The sequence below is a fragment of the Papaver somniferum genome, chromosome 11 (assembly GCF_003573695.1).
Source record: "Papaver somniferum cultivar HN1 chromosome 11, ASM357369v1, whole genome shotgun sequence".
NCBI lineage: Eukaryota > Viridiplantae > Streptophyta > Magnoliopsida > Ranunculales > Papaveraceae > Papaver > Papaver somniferum.
Genome location: NC_039368.1, coordinates 27,682,127 through 27,701,745, shown reverse-complemented (window position 1 = coordinate 27,701,745; position 19,619 = coordinate 27,682,127). Strand labels below are relative to the sequence as shown.

General features: G+C 37.0%; 1 pseudogene; it reads left to right on the top strand.

Moving 5' to 3' along the window:
• Window positions 1–15,734: 15,734 nt before the first annotated feature.
• LOC113325507 lies at window positions 15,735–15,834 on the top strand (annotated as a pseudogene).
• The last annotated feature ends 3,785 nt before the right edge of the window (window positions 15,835–19,619 follow it).

Here is a 19,619-nt window from a genome sequence, read left to right as displayed (position 1 = left end):
TTTTTTTTTTTTATACAACACAATTTCATTTTGGGTATTTTGACTTTAGGTCACATAAAAGTGATCAGAGTTGCGTTTGGGTCACCATGAAATTTTAATTAGAGTTTGGGTCACGAGACCGTTGTTGACTGTTAATGAAATAACTTCTACTTTTATTAATTTTCATTTATGAAACGATGTTAGTTAATATTGAGCACATGAGTCGCACGTGAGACTAAAATAATCCAGCGGTCAAGAATAGATAGAATCTAACAGTCTGGATTATTTGTCAGTTACCAGATCTTTGGACCCAACCTCGAAACCCCGTAAACACCAAATTAAGCCATTTTTCAGGCAATAACTTCACACCTGCAGACGGTTTCAAAGCTCACAATTTGGGCAAAATCAACAGATCCCCATATGGATAAAATGAAGAACAAAGGCATGCTAGAAACCGAAATAACTTACGTTTATAAACCAATTTATGCACATCTGCAACTTACATTCATACAAGCATACAAGTGAATTTCTCTATTTTTATTGCAAGGGTGTGTCATATATGCAATGAGAGTGTGAAGATGATGCAAGTTACCAACCAGCAAATTATGTTCACTACGGCCAATTATGCCGACTTACTACAGTCTCCTTACTACAGTCTCCCGCATCTTTCAATTAACAGCAAGTGACCAATTGAAAATATGCCAATAACTCTCTCACCGATAACTCCTTGTGTGGAAATCTCAACATCCACCTCCTCAGATGATTTTTCCACCTTTAATCAAATATGTGCATGACAAAAGCATAAATTGAAGGAACCGAAAGTCATAATAAATTGGAATCAAGTTCAGCTATTTTAATTATAAAAGAAAAGAGGACCTCAACAATAAAAACAACCCCAAATTTTGATCAACCCTAGAACAACCATTAAAATTACATGAACAAAGCAAAATTTTGACTGCTAAACCTTTTAAGTCTCAATTTCATGCTAATACATCCACCACAAACCATCCAAAACACAAATTATAAGTTTCTACGGTGAAAACCCGAAAATTTATGAACCCAAAAGTCCAAATTATACTGATAAACTCTAATTTCTATAAATCCTAATATGCATGTTGCAAAACGAAATAATTTTTAGTGAGTTTCATGCACTAACCGTTTTTGACGAACCATAGTTTCTCGATTTAACCTTCAACTTCAACTTCAGCTGTGATGGAGAATAAAACCATCGTGTAGTTTCTTCAATTTCCCTTCTTCTTCTTCCACTATGGCTAACCAAAACAACCATAAATCCAAATAAAACTAAGGGCGATTCAATTGTGGATCATCTCTCTCGCCATTTCTTTCTCGCGTCTGCAACTTCGCTGTCTCAGTTGGGGTAAGACGACGACTTTAATTGAATGGTGTGGAAAAACTAGATCTATTTACTTCCTTAGACACATAATACCAAATCTTTAAGAAATCCCAACCATACACCAATTTAATGGAAAGTATTATGCCAGGGTTAGTAAATAATTCGGAGTTTAATAGATATTTGGTCATTTCAGAATTTAACAAACTTTCCTAACGGTCAAGACGGTCAACAATGGTCTCGTGACCCAAACTCTAATTAAAATTTCATGATGACCCAAGCGCAACTTTGGTCACTTTTATGTGACCCAAAGTCAAAATATCCCTTTCATTTTTCAGATACATGGGCCAGTTCAAATCAGGATTTGTACTGGTGTCCGTGATTAGTCTAATCCAAGGTAGTCAATTTCGGATTTCGGATTGTCTCGGTCGACACCGAGATACTGGTACAACTTTGTCTCGGGGAAATTCCGTTTTAAAATCTCGGTAAAATCTTGGTTTCATATTTTATATCCTCGTATCGATAATCACTTAAAAGAAACATAGTATTAGTAAATCTGGTTGTTCACCTTCCTCATCATCAACACCAAATAATAATTTTAGCTCAAGAAATTCAAACACAGCAGCAAGCAATAATACTAGTGAGTGAATTAATCTTTTTAATTTTTGTACGTGACCGAAAAACGCGTTTCCGGCCGAAATTTTCGCAAAGATTTCGTCCGACCGAAATTAACAAAATCGTGTCTTCTTGGACCGAAATCCGGAATTTCGCCGAAATTTCGGCCGAAATGACCGAAATCGACTACATAGGTCTAATCAGACTGGTTCCCAACCATCTGGAGTTTGTTACAGATTTACGTAGCTTTGTAATCCACTAACTTACGTCTTAGTGATATTCTTGTATCTCTCTTCTCTTGTCGTAGAATACATTCCAATTAGCAGCTGTAGGGTAGGTTGAGAGTCGCGAATGTGATGTCTACTAAGTTCATTTGGCCACTGGAAAGCAATTTCGACTCAGTTTTGTTTAAAAAAAAGGATATTTTGACTTTAGGTCACAGAAAAGTGATCAAAATTGAGTTTGGGTCACCCAAAAATTTTAATTAGAGTTTGGGTCACGGCCCGTCATTGATCATCTTGACCGTTAGTTAATTATTTATTTCTCAAAATTAATTTTAATTTATCTCACTCCATCTATTGCCGTTAACACAACCGTTACCACCACCACCTCCCCCTACTTCAGTTCAAGCAGCCTCCACCATCACCTCCGGCACAAGCATCGCCGCCTATGGCACAACCATCATCACCACCACCTCTGCATCTCCTACTTCTCTAAACATATCTCCTTGTTCTTAATAACTTCAAGAAAAATATCGAAGTACGAAAAAAAAAAAAACAGAGATAACTTGAGTTTTGGAGAAGGAACTGATCTGTTAACGGTGAGAAATAAGTTGAAATAAGAATTTTGTGATTGTTTGAGTTGATCGGTACTCACACATGTTTTGACCCAAGTGTAGTGATCATGCATTTTTAATTTCCTCGTAGAAGATTCCGATAAGGTAAGTTACAGTTGAATCAATGATTTATTTGCTCATATGGACATATTCGCTCCTGTATCACCATGATTCAGTCAAAAGAAGATGGTTGTGCATACGATCTTGTTCAAAGAAGCTGGTGCTAATTGATGCCTATTAGGTGCTCGACCTGGGCTCCCAAAGCGTATTCTTCCCGATAAACATGCATCCGCACATCCATTAATGGTGATAAGCAAAGAAAATAAGATTTGTTTGATCAACGGAGAAAAATGGGAATGAATCAGAGAAATGGGTTATTAGAATGGAATGAAATTGTATTTGTAATTAGGAATTTTGTTTTCTAAGTTTAGATAAACGAGATCTGCAACTGTTGATAGTGCCATAGGGTTGACCAAATAACGAGAAGAAGAAGACGACTTCTTCTTTTTCTTCCTTTTTAGATAATTGTTTGGGCAAATCACGACCACCCATAGACGTGGAGATCAGAAACGTGCCAGATTAGATGGAAAATCCGAAGAAGTATACGTGTAAGAGGTTCTACATTTAACTGTACTGGTTAAATGGCAACCTCAGTAAATAATCTCTAATTCCAGTATTAGTTGGTCATTTACGCATTTAACAAATTCTATAACTGTCAAGATGGTCAACAATTGTCATGTGACCCAAACTCTAATTAAAATTTTACGGTGACCCAAACGCAACTCTTGGTCACTTTTCTTTGACCCAAAGTCAAAATATCCCTTCTAAAAACTCTCTCGAGTTCCGTCCCGGTGATTCTGCAGAATCACAGATATCTGGCAACATGGAAAAATCAATGTTAATTCTCAATCTCATGAATCCAGGACAGTCGTTGTAATGTGATCTTTAGATTTTCATCAAATAGAGGATTGTAGTAAAGAGTCTGGCACAGATCATAGTTTATGTTATTCACATTGCATAGTATCATTTATGTACTTCACCACTTTGTGAGCTGTGACGCATCTGTTTTGGTCTTTGTTACCCATGGCGTTGTTGCATCTAGCTTTCCAGATGTGCCATGAAATGGTGCTACGAAGTTCTGTCCAACCCATATATTCCCCATCTCTGAATTTTGAATTGAATAAACTATTAAGACATTCATGGCATATCGTATCATTTTGCTTTACATAGTTTATGTTAAAGTTTAAATATTTTCATACTTGAGCAACAAAATTTCATTCCCGAAAAATATGAGTCAAAAATTCATTTGGTGAATAACATAATTGACAGGTTGTGTTTATGTTTGGCAGATGTAGGGAGTTTTCAACATATTTAGTCTTCATCATAATCTGCAAAAAAGAACTCTATTCTAATCACAGGATCATCAATTTCCTTAACACTATTGGTGGATCGGGTGGATCAGAATATTAAATCGGTACAAGTTTCGAGACAGTTGATATTTCCTATCAGAATCAGTTGGCCCACTCGAAAAGTAGTAACCATATGGACCAAATACATCTACTCAATCCATCACAGCCAGTGTGCACCTTGCTTGAAACCAAGCAGCACTTCACAATCCATCCTCTTTATCTGAGTAATCTTTTGAAGGCTGAACAACAAAAGGTACAATATCAAGAATCACTTTATTATCTTGTACACAGGAAAGTCATTTTGAGCCATTTCTCACATTGGTAAAGGATGGGTATTCTCTTGGATACTATCATCTCTCCTATTTTCCACATTTGCTGGCTGTTTAGCTTTCTTTGACATAGTTTTTGGGTCCCTTCGATTCTTAATGAGTCTCAGAAGGATTACATCTACTTCTTAATCAGGCTTGACACAGTAAGGTTCACAAGTAAGGGCCTGAAGTAATCTCTAATTTAAAATTCGAAATTTGGATTTTGGCTCTATTTTTATGGTATTAGACACCACCTTCTAACAATCTTCCTAGTGTTGTCTTTGGTGATTAGAGGATAACAAGTTTTTCGATAAGATCAAGAGAGAGTTTTTGTTAAATATATACTTCCCTACAACTCTTTTCCATGTAAACAATAAATAAAGACAATGGATGGAGAAAACATACCCCTCTATTACCCGTTAGACTCATACAAGAAACTCGTATTATCCCAGAAATGAACCTTAACCTTACTAGTCTACCGAGCCAACAAATATACAAGTACCACCATCCTAAGAAATTGAAATTCTTGAAATATATTCCTACTTTACAGTACCGTCTCCATTGCACTATAATCTTTGAAATTTTAAGAACAAAAACTCAGATTAAAAATTCAAGTTTTCCAAACCAAAAACCTGAGCAGTTCTTTCAACCAAAACTCTTAATCTTTAATTATATTACTGGATCCAAAAATTCATACTTTTTTTTTATAACAAAGAAGAGTTTTATTGATTATGCAGATTCATACACTGCAAGCCTTTGTAATAATGAAGTATTCCATGGTGAATAGTCCATGTACTCTTCTAAAACTAACTTGTCTTTCCTGACTTTTTTGGAAATTTTATCTGCAATAGAGTTATGTTCTCTCCTAACATGAGAAATTCTGCAAACTTGAAAAGAGGAAACTAGAGTTTTAATGCTAGAAATAAGATTATTATTCTCCCATCTAACTTGGAGATTGTCAGATGCAATGGAATGCACTACTACTTCAGCATCCTCTACCAGGTGTACTTCATTAATTCTTTGCGCTTTGGCCCATCTGAGAGCTTCAAAAATTCATACTCTACTAGCAATTTAAACTTGAGGTATCCAATAAAAACATTATGAAATTTTACATCCCACCATATCTTCAATCAAAAGCTTATCTCAATCTGGAAGGCATAAAAAACAAAACAAAACAATACCGGAAACAAACAATTATTGGAAGATTCTATAGCAAAATATCCTATGAACTAAGCGAAGTCATTAATGTTGTTAGAAATAATTAAAATATTACAGGATCAGTAAGTATAAAAACTATGATAAAAGAAGGAATTTATATGGATTTCATCTAAAAGCAGTTGAAGACTTTAATGTGTACTACTTGTGTAATCTTATTATAAAGATAACACAATATAATGCGGAAAAGGAAAAACACAAGACACCAAAAGTTTTGTTAACGAGAAAAACTCTCGGGACTTCGTCTGTTTTGAACACCGAACTGTATTAAGCTGCTAAAGACACTAACCGACTATCATATTTCAGATTGGAATATACAATAAAAACTTTATAAATTAATGTTGTTGGGACCAAAAGAATTTATTAATTAAGTGAGATATTAATTAACCTATAAATTAATAATTATTATTTTTTATATATTAATTAATGTCTTATTAACTTATATATAAATTTAATTTTGTTCAAAAATTAACATAGGTTTAGACACTTCGGATGAACAGTTAGACGAGTGATATCAGTCAAGACTTGCAAAATTTAATCGAAAAGTTGGGTTATCGCAATCCAGTGAATGTCAATATGTTGTGAATATCTGGAAGAAAATGAAGTTATGAAATTGTTGAGTGATGAAGAAATAACTGAGAGTATTATGGGAACTGATAAAGATGGGAAAGAACATGATGACAGTTCTACAATATATCTCCCTTCACGAAACGAGGTTGTTAAAGCGACAATCACATTAAATAATTTCTCATTGGGCAATGAGAAACAACACTAGAAATTCTTACGATGATAAGAAAAACTAGTTCAGTGTGATATTGATCTTAACAAATAACAGAAGACAACTGATTTATTTTTCAATAAATCTTCATAAAACATTAACGTATTGAACATATATATATATATATAGTAGATTATTAATTTATATTTTATATGTGGTCTACATAAGTAATCAAAAATATATTAATTTATAATTTTAGCGAATTATTAATTTGGCACGTTAACCCCGAATCGGAACCGGCTAAAAATGGAGTTTATTAAGTACTCGAGTATTAATTAATGGAGTTTCTATTGTAGTAGAAACCCAATTAAACTTCCAAGCAATTCAGCTGCAGTCGTGCTCCTTACGTCCTTGAACCTCGTAAGGTCCACACAATTAATTTTGTTAGCTGGCGTCTTTTACAACCTAAGAGTTGTTTGAACCTAAGTGGAGATTTTTGGTACCAATCTGCCTCTAACAGATAAGACTGTTTTATTTCCCTTTAGATCGCTTAGATCAAGAATGAGAAATCTATTTGCAATAGACAAAGCTAGCAAACCTCACGAATCTGGAACAATTACACTCAGTTAGCCGAGAATCCTTGATCACTAACCACCCATCAAGAACAACCTTAAAACAATCAACAAAGAAGAGTTTTAGATATCTATCTTGAGGAATCACAAAGTCTGAGACGAAGAGAACTTTGCGATTTCTATCTATTTCGTTCTTGATCTGAACCAGAACCTCAAATATCAAGAACAAATCAGGATACACGAACTATCAAGGTAAAGATAGCCGGACCTGGCTTCATGAATACCTAAGTGAAGTCTTTAAGTCATAAACCTAATTATGTTTATGTAGTTACCTAAAATCTGAGAGAGGCTAGAAGTGGGATTCTAGGGTTTCTGAAAGTGAGTTACGGGAGGTTGAGCACGAATAGTCTTCGCCTAAACCACGCACAGTGGCCATTCAAAGGCTGCTTTAATCACAGGGAAGAAGGATCAGGGATGGTATTAGGGAGGGAAGCATATGAAGAGAGAGATCAGAGAACAAGTTATTGCTCTGAGAGGTTATGAGAAATATGATCGTAGCTTGGAAAATAGATAACGTATTTATAGCTGAATTCTCTAATCTCAAGTCGGTGAAGACAATGATTTTTTTCCGTGCCGTGCGGAATAATTCTCCCGTCTCTTCAAGAATAGGGATAAACTAGGTTAAGTTTATCTCATTATTCCATCGCCTTTACTCTCTTTTACGGTGAGAAATAAGCCGAGTATTTCTCACACGCGCCGTAGACTGCCAGACCAAAACCCAAATTGTTATCCCCCCATTTGTGTGAATCTGAGTCAGCCTTTGCGATGATGTGTTGAGAGAGAAATATTATCTTTAGCCGAGTTGGCCAAGATAGAGAGATATTATCTGATTTGTGAGAATGACTAGGATGAGTTACGTGAAAGGGTATGGAACTCCTTAGGAATCGTGTGCAGAGTGTGAGAGGAACTGAGGATGATCTCCCTCTCTCCATGGCCGGTCACATATGTCATGTGAAGACCGTATTATTGTTTGTGGGTCCCTTTGTTGAGCATGCGGATCTCAAGAGAGATTATCCACGTTTTTGAATAAATATGTACAATTCATGCTCAATTTATTAGTCGTGAGAGTGTTTGAGAGGCTGAGAAATAGGATTGAGCACTAGGTAAGTGTGTGCCTGATGTGATTTGTAGATAGTGGTAAAAAAGGTTCGATTCTCAGACTTGTGAAGGATATTAATTAGACTTAAATTCTAATATTAAAATAGAAAACTCACTAAAAATTATAGCAAACTCAATCAAAGATGATATCAATACTAAAAGAAACACCAAGGCTAAGATTCCACTATTTCCCAAGTTCAAAGTGATAAACCAATACTTATATTTATGCAATTTTCTTGTTAATTTGATTCTAAAATATTGCAACAAGTAGATTTTCAAAAGTAATAATTGTAAATACCAAGTATGAAGCATCAAAAGTCTTAAAACTAAGCATACTCCATCAAAATAGATCACAATCACTCAAATAAAAATCATATTCAATAATAGTTCAAGGCAAATAATCATATAATTATTGCAAATAAAAAGATAAAATAGAATATACCACTTTTTGTTGGAAAAATAGCTTCCTCTATCGCCTCAGCAATGGGGTTTAGCTCCTCATATTAATCATGATCTCAAAATGTGTGTTTGTTGCTCAAAAGATGATTGAAAGAGTGAAAAGTAATAACACAGATTGTTTGCAACAGTGTATTGGTGTTGCAAAACAGCTGTTACAATGGAACTTTACAGAAAAACTGTTGCTTTTTAAGACCCTAAAATAAGACTGCCCTGAACAGCTTAATGTTCTTCAGTTGTTAAACAACGACACTGTTCTGCGACTGTTTACCGAGCGTCAATGTTCTTCGCGTTCTTCTTGTTCTTTAGCAGCAACATCGGCAGAAATAGAGTTTGGTAAAGCTCTGATTTCTTCTTCTCTGGCTCTCCTTAGGTTCCCAAACTCTCGACACCTCTTTTATATGATCGAAGACATCTATTTATATCAAAAATACCGATTAAATCTCTCTCGAATCTTCCAAAATCTCTTTCCTTCTCTTCACGGCCAAGTTGCGGCAATTTCTTGTTTTAGGATTTCTACGCGTTTCTGAGCTTTCCTTTTTATTCTAAACTCTTCCTTAGATAGATACAAATCTTTGGGAAGGTTTACAACGTTTTAATCTCTCTAAAATTCCCTAAAACAGGTCACACACGTGACTTTCCATATTTTCTGTTGTGAAAAAATCCGTCGATTGAGCCCAGTCTAATCGATTTAAACACCCATATCAGATTCCTAGACCCATAATGAGTCTATCCTATGAAAATCAGAGGTTTAATCGACCTCAAACTCCTCCAAATCACGATTGCCAAAACTGTTCTTTAACTGCACTTTTTTCCCGCCAAAATCCTGGTTTTTGAATGTTGAAGATGGTTGCCCCTTATCCAGAGTAGGGGTGTGATTAGCAACTGCCTGGAAATGGGATGCCCCTTAGTAATTAGGTTACCCCTTATCCAAAGTGAGAGTCCGAATAGCAAATGTCCTCCGGGTGCTTTGCAACAACTTTTCGAGCCAATTTTTTCCAAAAATGTTTATTAGCCAAAAATACCTACAAATAAATAAAACACCATAATAAGTACAAAAATGAGCCCTAACAATATATAGAATCGAGACAAATCGGACACAAAAATGTGTCTATCAAATACCCCCAAACCTATTATTTGCTAGTCCTCGAGCAAAAATAAAATAGAAATAAAATCCTAACTCACTGTCGCAGGCATCGTCGATTGCATTTAGCGTATGCAATAAGCCTTTAAACCCCTAGGTGTCCCTAGTGGCGGAGTGTTGTCTCCGGAGGGCTTACCAGAGGTATACCCACAAAACCTTTATACTCCAGACCCTAGCTATCTACACAGAACCTTGGAAGGCACTAAAGAATCTCCTTGGTTGGCATACTTATTGACTACAGGAGGAAGTACCCTGATGCGAAATTCCAATTGTTGTACACGAGTTTGCACTCAAGCATACTAAAATTCATATGAAGTGACAGAGCTCTACTCAGATAGTCGCACTATGGACATCAATATCCGGAGTCAAAACTAATCACATGGATAGATCAAGAAGATGGATATAGAAAAACATAGATGGTTTTGATGTTTACTAGGTGAACGGTGTTTCTCATATCTGTCTGAAGGCCTCCGCCAAAATGAACCTATCCTAATGGACTGAGATACTAGTCTGACTAATATCAACACACTGGCATATACAAGGGAACCAGTGATTGATAATCCTAACTCTAGGTCAACACAACTGGCATATACAAGGGTTCCAGTGGTCGACTTTATTGAATTTATTCCAGTTGGTCTGATGGTCTGGTCTCTTTTTTTTTTTTTTTTTTTTTTTTGTATCTCAATCACTCTAATTCACCCTAGCATTGGTAACAACTTGAATCGTGAGCCCCACCTAATCACTTAGAGAAACATAGTTTAAAAACCAAAACAGAAGTGAAAAGGACTCAACGAGATATGGTGAAACTATCATGTTATTTCTAACACCTGAGCTCTGTGCTTTTATGAATAGACTCTTTAGATGTTGCCATCTAGTCAGATTGGTTCCTCAACTCCTACAACCAAAATGCTTCCATCCACTTAGATTGGTTAGTGCCATCCTTAATAGGGATAAATTTCTAGGCTCTGGAGTTTATTTATTGCAACGAAAAGGTAACAAAAAGTTCTACCCCACCCCCAAACTTAAATCTAACATTGTCCTCAATGTTTCTAATCAAAGAACAGTACCAAAAATAAGTAACATGAGGAAATAGTAAAGAAGAAGTCGGAAAGATAGTACCTGGGTGAAGTGTAACCAAAAACCTACAAAAATTATACAACATACAAAATCGCCTCGATGGTCAATCAAGGTAAACAGGGTCCTCCAGAGGGACCTCCTCAACATCACCTGTAGGAAAAGGCTCTAAAAAGGGCTTCAATCGCTGACCGTTAACCTTCGAAGAACTACTACATCTGGTGTCTCAATCTCAACAGCGCCATGAGGAAAAACAGTACGGACCACAAAAGGACCGGTCCACCGAGAGCGCAACTTCCCGGGGAATAGATGCAAACGAGTGTCATACAGAAGAACTTTTTGACCTGGAGAAAATGACTTTCGTAAAATATTCCTATCATGCACAAGTTTCATTTTGTTCTTATACTCCTTAGCACTATCGTATGCATCTCTACGAATCTCGTCCAACTCATTGAGCTGGAGCTTTCTTTGAGCTCCTGCCTTGTCAAGTGAAAAGTTTAAGTTCTTAATAGCCCAATAGGCTCGATGCTCTAACTCAACAGGCAGGTGACATGCCTTGCCAAACACTAAACGATAAGGTGACATTCCAATGGGTGTCTTAAACGCAGTACGGTAAGCCCATAAGGCATCAGTAAGCCTCGACGACCAGTCTTTCCTATTTGGATTAACTGTTTTCTCTAGAATACGTTTAATTTCCCTATTGGAAACCTCTACCTGACCACTAGTCTGAGGGTGATATGGGGTTGCTACTTTATGGGTAATACCGTATTGTTTCATTAAAAGAGAAAACGGTCTATTACAAAAGTGTGAACCTCCATCACTAATTATAGCTCGCGGCGTACCAAAACGTGTAAGTATATTCTCTTTCAAAAACTGGACTACGACCCTGTGGTCATTCGTTCTACACGGAACCGCCTCAACCCACTTAGACACATAGTCTACAACGACAAGTATGTAAAGATAACCAAACGAAATAGGAAATGGACCCATAAAATCAATGCCCCACACATCAAAGACCTCAATCACTAAAATAGGGTTCAAAGGCATCATATTTCTACGGGAAATGGTTCCTAACTTCTGGCAACGCTCACAAGAAACACAATGACTATGGGAATCTTTAAACAACGAAGGCCAGTAAAATCCACACTGCAAAATCTTAGCAGCAGTCTTCTTAGCACTAAAATGACCCCCACATGCATGTTCATGACAAAAGGAGATAATACTAGACTGGTCACTCTCAGATACACATCTCCTAATAATCTGGTCCGGACAATACTTAAACAGATAAGGATCGTCCCAAAAGAAATGCTTAACCTCGGCTAAAAACCTAGAACGATCTTGCTTACCCCAATGTTGAGGGGTTCGACCAGTAACAAGATAATTCACTATATTTGCATACCAAGGTGATTGGGAAACAGAGAACAATTGTTCATCAGGAAAGCTATCCCTTATAGGAAGGGAATCACTAGGGGAACTAACAACTAGCCTAGACAAGTGATCTGCTACTACATTTTCTGCACCCTTTTTGTCTCTAATGTCTGGGGAAAATTCCTGTAACAATAGGATCCATCTAATCAATCTAGGTTTGGTATCCTTCTTAGATAAAAGGTATTTCAAAGCAGCATGATCTGTATAGATTATGATCTTAGAACCTAATAGGTAGGACCTAAACTTATCCAAGGCAAACACGATGGCTAAAAGTTCCTTCTCGGTAGTTGTGTAGTTCATTTGGGCATCATTCAGAGTTTTGCTAGCATAATAAATCACATGAAGTAATTTGTTTTCTCGTTGTCCTAAAACGACGCCTATAGCATAATCTGAAGAATCACACATAATCTCAAAGGGTAGGTTCCAGTTAGGTGCCTGGACTATCGGGGTAGTAGTGAGTAAAGTTTTAAGCTTCTCAAAAGCCTCTAAACAAGCATCATCAAAGACAAACTTAACATCTTTTGCAAGCAAATTGCAAAGAGGTCTAGAAATCAAGCTAAAATCCTTAATGAATCGACGGTAAAAACCTGCATGCCCTAGGAATGACCTAATATCTTTTACGGTTTTTGGGACCTGTAAAGTCTTAATAAGGTCAACTTTGGCTTTGTCTACCTCTATACCCTTTGAAGAGACGATGTGCCCTAATACAATTCCTGATTTAACCATGAAATGGCATTTTTCCCAATTAAGCACTAAATTTTTTTCCTTACACCTAGTCAACACTAATGTCAAATGATGCAAGCACTCATCGAAAGATGAACCAAACACTGAAAAATCATCCATAAAGACCTCTAAGAACCGTTCTACCATATCAGAAAATATGCTCATCATACAACGCTGAAAAGTTGCAGGGGCATTACATAGCCCGAAAGGCATGCGTCTATACGCAAAGGTACCAAAGGGACAGGTAAAAGTGGTTTTCTCTTGGTCTTCTGGGGCAATAACGATCTGATTATAACCGGAGTAGCATAAGTGACTATGTCCAGCTAATCGCTCTAGCATTTGGTCGATAAAAGGAAGGGGAAAGTGATCCTTCCTTGTGACCTTGTTCAATTTCCTATAGTCAATACACACACGCCATCCCGTGGTCACTCGGGTTGGGATTAATTCATTATTATCATTCTGGACTACAGTGATACCTGATTTCTTGGGGACAACCTGAACAGGGCTGACCCACTTACTGTCTGAAATTGGGTAAATAATACCCGCATCTAACAACTTAAGCACCTCTTTTCGAACTACCTCTTTCATGTTAGGGTTCAGTCGACGTTGCATCTCCCTAGAAGGTTTGGAGTCTTCCTCTAAATGAATCTGATGCATACACACAGTAGGACTTATACCCTTAATGTCTGCTATAGTCCACCCTAAAGCTTCCTTATTGTCTTGAAGTACATTTACTATCCTACTTTCCTGATCACTATCCAAATTGGAAGCTACAATCACAGGTAAAGTCTCAGATGGGCCTAAAAACACATACTTTAGAGTATCGGGTAGTGGTTTAAGGTCCAACTTTGGGGGCTCTTCTAAAGAAGGAATTAGGGTAGTCTCAGAAACTGGTAACGGTTCGAACCTAGCTTTCCATCTATAAGTGTCTAACACAGGGGTAGAATCTAATAGAGCATTCACCTGTTCAATAGTGCTATCGTCGTCAAAATCTAAACCAAAATGGGATAGACAACTTTCTAATGGGTCTTCAGACAAGATGTTTGGTAATGACTCCTGAACTAAGGCTTCTATCATGTTCACCTCCTCAACACATGTGTCATCTAGCTCATGAGGTTGCTTACTGACATTAAAAATGTTCATCTCCATAGTCATATTACCAAAAGATAAACTCATCACACCATTTCGACAGTTAATGATCGCATTAGACGTAGCTAAAAATGGGCGACCTAAAATCACAGGTATCTGGTTCTCTGGGTCAGGGACAGGTTGGGTATCTAGGACCACGAAATCCACTGGATAAATAAACTTGTCGACCTCAATAAGAACATCCTCGATAACACCTCGAGGGATTTTAACAGACCTATCAGCTAACTGCAGTGTCATCTGAGTAGGTTTCATTTCACCAAGTCCTAGCTGTAAGTATACATGGAATGGCAGTAAGTTCACACTGGCTCCTAAGTCAAGTAAAGCTTTTTCTACCCGGAAGTTACCTATTGTGCAAGCAATGGTAGGAGAACCTGGGTCTTTGTACTTTGGAGTTGTGGTGTTCTGAATGATTGAACTTACGTGACTAGCTAAAAAGGCTTTCTTATGGACGCTAAGTTTTCGCTTTCGCGTACACATATCCTTAAGGAACTTGGCATAAGCAGGAATTTTCCTAATTTCATCTAATAAGGGAAGGTTTATGGTAACTTGCTTAAAAACCTCCACTATGTCATTAAAGTTCGATTCCTTCTTTGTTTGTACTAATAGCTGAGGAAATGGGGCTCTAGGCCTAAAATCAGACCTTTCAGGAACTGAATTCACATCATCAGAAACTTTATCAGTCTCTTCAGCTACTGGTCCTGAGAGGTGAGATCCTGAGGGGTGAACTACAATATGTTCACTATCAGGCATGGTTACCTTATTGTCTACAACTCTACCACTTCTAAGGGTTCTAACATCATTCAATTGATTCGATGGTTTTGCACCTAATTCATGAACTCCTCTAGGGTTGGGTTGTGTTTGACTAGGAAACTTACCTTTTTTCTCTCAAAGAATCACTTATCAGAACAACCTGGGTTTTTAACTCGGAAATAGCCTGACTATTTTCTTGTCCTATCCTGTTATTAGCTTGTAGACTCTGTTCTACGGATAACTGGAATTTTGCAGTTTGCTGAGTTAACAAGGCGAGAGATTCCTATAAACTTAGGGTTTTCTTATCTGACTGATTCTGAAACTGAGCTAGTCCTGAAGGATTCTTAGTATAGCCAAAACCTGGGGGAGCATTAGAATTACTAAACTGACCTTGACTTTGGCCCTTAGACCACGAAAGGTTCGGATGGTTTCTCCAACCAGGATTATAGGTTTCTGAATATGGGTCAATCTTTTGACGGTTACCAAATCTAGTATTATTATAAAGAGCATTGGCCTGCTCTTCAATATTCTGGCCTTCCCAAAAAGGCTCCACTCTACCACTAGTTTGGCCCACTTCTAAGGCTTCTAACCTTTTTGCTATAGCAGCAATTTAGGCATCTGATTCATAGCCTCCTTCTACCCTATTAACGTTTCCTCTACTTAAAAGAATTATTTTCTGGGGTGCCCTACTATTTTCCCATTGCTGGGTTTTTCGGCGATTTCATTAAAAGATTTCATCGCCGCATCAACAGTTTGGTTTTCAAATCCACCAGTGCATAGAGACTCAACCATGGTCGTTGTGGAATAATCTAAACCCTCATAAAGGATCTGAACTAGCCTAACCTTTTCTAAACCATGATGAGGACACTGGGATAATAAATCATTGAACCTTTCCAAATACCTATATAAAGATTCTCCCTCTTGTTGTGAAAATGTGCATATTTGCGTCCTAATAGACGATGTTTTGTGCCTAGGGAATAACTTATTGAAAAAGGCAGATGTAAGTTGTTCATATGTCTCAATTGACTCGGAGTCCAAACTATACAACCACGACTTGGCCTTATCTTTCAGGGAAAATAGAAATAACCTAAGCTTCAAAGCATCATCATCTAAGCCTCTAATTCTTAGAGTACTACAAATTTCCTCAATATCCCTAACATGGTAATAAGGGTTTTCATTTTCTTTCCCTAAAAAGATTGGGAGCATCTGTAAGGTCCCAGATTTCAGTTCATATGGTGCCTCCGTTTCAGATAACTTAATACACGAAGGACGGGTAGTCCTAGTTGGATTCAACAAAGCTTTCAAAGTTGCCATTTCTGGCGCTATCAGAGAAACATGGATTCTCTCCTCAGTCAAAGAACGTTCAAAAACAAACTCTTCAAAATCCGGACTTTCTAGATTAAGGTAATCGAGACGCTTCGAACTATTAGGTTTCTCTTTAACAAATCTACCTAGTGCGTCTCTTTTACGTTCAGGCATACAATAGAATTTTCTAAATTGGAAGGGTAAGCAAACACAGATCAAGGCCGACTCAACCAAATCAAACCTATTGATTTCTAGCAAACAAAAAGCATGATGGCTCCACTTAGATTGTTTCTAGACCAGCTTTTAATCCTTCGAACGGGAATTCGTTACAATTTAAGCAAACCCCTCTGGAATCAATCCGAGTTAACGTAAGTTGAATAGAGGCGAGGGAAGCTCGGTGGAGCTTTGATACCCAAGGCCTCACCGGTATTACAAGGCGGCGCATTCACGCATTCAACTTACAGAAACCGGTCAAGAACTTCGAAGTATGCTTAAAAGAGTAACCAATATTTTTCGAATGACTTTCCTGTTAAGCTCGTTACCCTATCGGTCTCGTTCTAGTAAAAATTTTAGGCTTAGATTCGCGTAGGTTACGTGTTCCTAAAGCGGGAAAGAAGAGAACGGTGATGAAATCCGAACCCTTATCTTGTATGTCCAGGCCTTGCCCTTTACTAGAAAAATAAATGTCCGTATTCAGTCCTCAACATATATGCATACGAAGGAGTCCAGTAAATCGCTGACAGGGGATTCGCGAGTGTTTAGAATCTTACCTCCCGTTCCAGACGGGGGATGAATCGGTTGTAGTCGACTCGGGCCACTGACTCCGATGTCTAGTGTACGAACCCAAGGTGCAGAGACAATATCGTAATTGTCCTCCTTCTCTGCAAACAGTTTATATTTAAAGTACCCTTCCGTAGGGTAATAAAAAAAATAATAATGTCCCGAAGTCCAAAAGTCCAAAAAAATAAAGAAAAATTACAAAAATAATAAACCCTAATGCAGTTTTTTTTTTTAAAAATAAAATAAACAAACCCTAAACTAAAATTGTCTAAAATAAAATTGTCTTCTTTTCTGTTCTTTTTGCTTTAATCTTTAGCTCCAAGTCTTTATGAAATCACCAAACTCCTTGGCTCAATTTCCTTTATGATCCAGAACCTGCACACACAAGATAAATACCCAAAAACATAAAAAAGGACAAAAAAAATAAAAAAAATAAAAAATAAATAAATCTAAAACCCTAAAAACAAGTCCGCGTCGGCGGCGCCAAAAATTGATGTGATTTGTAGATAGTGGTAAAAGTGGTTCGATTCTCAGACTTGTGAAGGATATTAATTAGACTTAAATTCTAATATTAAAATAGAAAACTCACTAAAAATTATAGCAAAATCAATCAAAGATGATATCAATACTAAATAAAACACTGAGGCTAAGATTCCACTATTTTCCAAGTTCAAAGTGATTAAACCAATACTTATATTTATGCAATTTTCTTGTTTAATTTGATTCTAAAATATTGCAACAAGTAGATTTTCAAAAGTAATAATTGTAAATACCAAGTATGAAGCATCAAAAGTCTTAAAACTAAGCATACTCCATCAAAATATATCACAATCACTCAAATAAAAATCATATTCAATAATAGTTCAAGGAAAATAATCATATAATTATTGCAAATAAAAAGATAAAATAGAATATACCACTTTTTGTTGGAAAAATAGCTTCCTCTATTGCCTCAGCAATGGGGTTTAGCTCCTCATATTAATCATGATCTCAAAATGTGTGTTTGTTGCTCAAAAACATGATTAAAAGAGTGAAAAGTAGTAACACAGACTGTTTGCAACAGTGTATTGGTGTTGCAAAACAGCTGTTACAATGGAACTGTTACAGAAAAACTGTTGCTTTGTCGCGGATTTTAAGACCCTAAAATAAGACTGCTCTGAACAGCTTAATGTTCTTCAGCTGTTAAACAACGACACTGTTCTGCGACTGTCTACCGAGCGTCAATGTTCTTCGCGTTCTTCTTCTTCAGCAGCAGCAGCAACAGAAACAGAGTTTGGTAAAGCTCTGATTTCTTCTTCTCTGGCTCTCCTTAGGTTCCCAAACTCTCGACACCTCTTTTATATGACCCAAGACATCTATTTATATCAAAAATACCGATTAAATCTCTCCCAAATCTTCCAAAATCTCTTTCCTTCTCTTCACAGCCAAGTTGCGGCAATTTCTTGTTTTAGGATTTCTACGCAATTCTGAGCTTTCCTTTTTATTCTAAACTCTTCCTTAGGTAGATACAAATCTTTGGGAAGGTTTACAGCGTTTTAATCTCTCTAAAATTCCCTAAAACAGGTCACACACGTGATTTTCCATATTTTCTGTTGTGAGAAAAATTCGTCGATTGAGCCCAGTCTAATCGATTAAACACCCATATCAGATTCCTAGACCCGTAAGGAGTCTATCCTATGAAAATCAGAGGTTTAATCGACCTCAAACTCCTCAAAATCACGATTGCCAAAACTGTTCTTTAACTGCACTTTTTTCCCGCCAAAATCCTGGTTTTTGAATGTTGAAGATGGTTGCCCCTTATCCAGAGTAGGGGTGTGATTAGAAACTTCCTGGAAATGGGATGCCCCTTAGTAATTAGGTTACCCCTTATCCAAAGTGAGAGTCTGAATAGCAAATGTCCTCCGGGTGCTTTCCAACAACTTTTCGAGCCAATTTTTCCAAAAATGTTTATTAACCAAAAATACCTACAAATAAATAAAACACCATAATAAGTACAAAATGAGCCCTAACAATATATAGAATCGAGACAAAGTCGGACACAAAAATGTGTCTATCAGTGCCTATCATTTTGAATCTCTCCGAGATTTTGAGGAGAGCTTTGAATCTCTCTGAGATTTTGTGAACGACTTTAAATCTTTTTATGATTGTTGCAGAGAGATTTGAATCTCTTTGAGATTTTTGCGGACGGCTCAAAAATCCCTCTCTGATTTTGGAGAGAGATTTGAATCTCTCTGAGATTTTTGTGGACGGCTCAAAAATCCCTCTGTGATTTCGCAGAGAGATTTGATCTCTCTGAGATTTTTGCGGACGGCTGATGGAAGAGCTCTCATGGAATCTTCTAGGTAATTCTTTACATGAAGGAGTCATTTTTTACATTAGGAAATTGTATGTGATCGTCATATCTTGTCCTTTGCTCATCGCATCTGAGCCCGATTCATGGGATAACATGTCAATTAGATTTTCTCGATTGAAGAGACTTTGACCGAGGGAACTGCTAGTATGCGCCTGAATGAGTAACGTGTATCCTGAATCTATGGTCTCGGATCCTTCTCTTGTTTTACTTCAGTGACATTAGCTGGTTGTAGCTGTATGTCAAGTAACGGAGTTTTATCTGAATTTTTGGCACTTCCAATTTCTTTCCCTTGGTAGG